Source organism: Etheostoma spectabile, chromosome 18 (assembly GCF_008692095.1).
Source record: "Etheostoma spectabile isolate EspeVRDwgs_2016 chromosome 18, UIUC_Espe_1.0, whole genome shotgun sequence".
Classification (NCBI taxonomy): domain Eukaryota; kingdom Metazoa; phylum Chordata; class Actinopteri; order Perciformes; family Percidae; genus Etheostoma; species Etheostoma spectabile.
This window is the reverse complement of record NC_045750.1, coordinates 16518667-16519497: the sequence shown is the minus strand read 5'-3', so window position 1 is coordinate 16519497 and position 831 is coordinate 16518667.

The following is an 831-nucleotide window of genomic DNA, read 5'->3' as shown; positions in this document are numbered from 1 at the left end:
GGGGGGGGGGGGGGGGGGGTGTAGAAAACAACACGCCTCGGGTACCCGCACCGCCCACTCACATGGTGGGGATTACCTCCTGTCTCAAAGATCCAGAGAGAGAGACAGAGAGAGAGAGAGAGAGAGTCTGACACGCTGTCTTCAGTCCACATGTGATCGAGAAAACATGGCGTGGGTGCTTCTTAATGTGAAACAAAAGTTGGAGTAGTTTTAATTGGCTGGTTAATCGGTTATTCAAGTCGGAAAAAGAAACATCTGACTCAGCTCCATTCTGCCTGTAATGAGTGTAGGAGCCTCGGTGACCACTACACGGCGCTGGGTTCCCACGGACGCCACAGCCTGGCCGGGCTGGGTGACTCATTCCCTGATCTGCCAGGCCCCTGAGCACCTCGGAAGGAATAGAAGGCACCACCATCACTCCCTTTCAAAAGTAGATGATAGTCAGTAGGCTAGATTCAAGTTTTTTTAATGTCCATTTTGTAAGGAAATAAACTAATTTATTGTATTGCCTATTTCCCTAGCCTGTCATTCACATGTGTAGGCTATAGTTTTATAAACCTCATTTGATATTGTATAGCCTATATTCTATTTTGGATTTGCACCAGTTAAAGTTAAATTAAAGTTATTTTTGACTTTATCGTTGTACTCCTCACACTTTGTATTGCAACAGTAATTCCCCAGGGATAAATAAGGTTTAGCTTATCTTTCTCAGCACCCCCTCTGAGCATTATACATACATACATATACATACATATTATAGAAAAAATGAGGAGTATACCTTCACAAAGGTGTATACAGGGTGAGGTTTGCCTGTGGGGGGGGGGGGGGGGG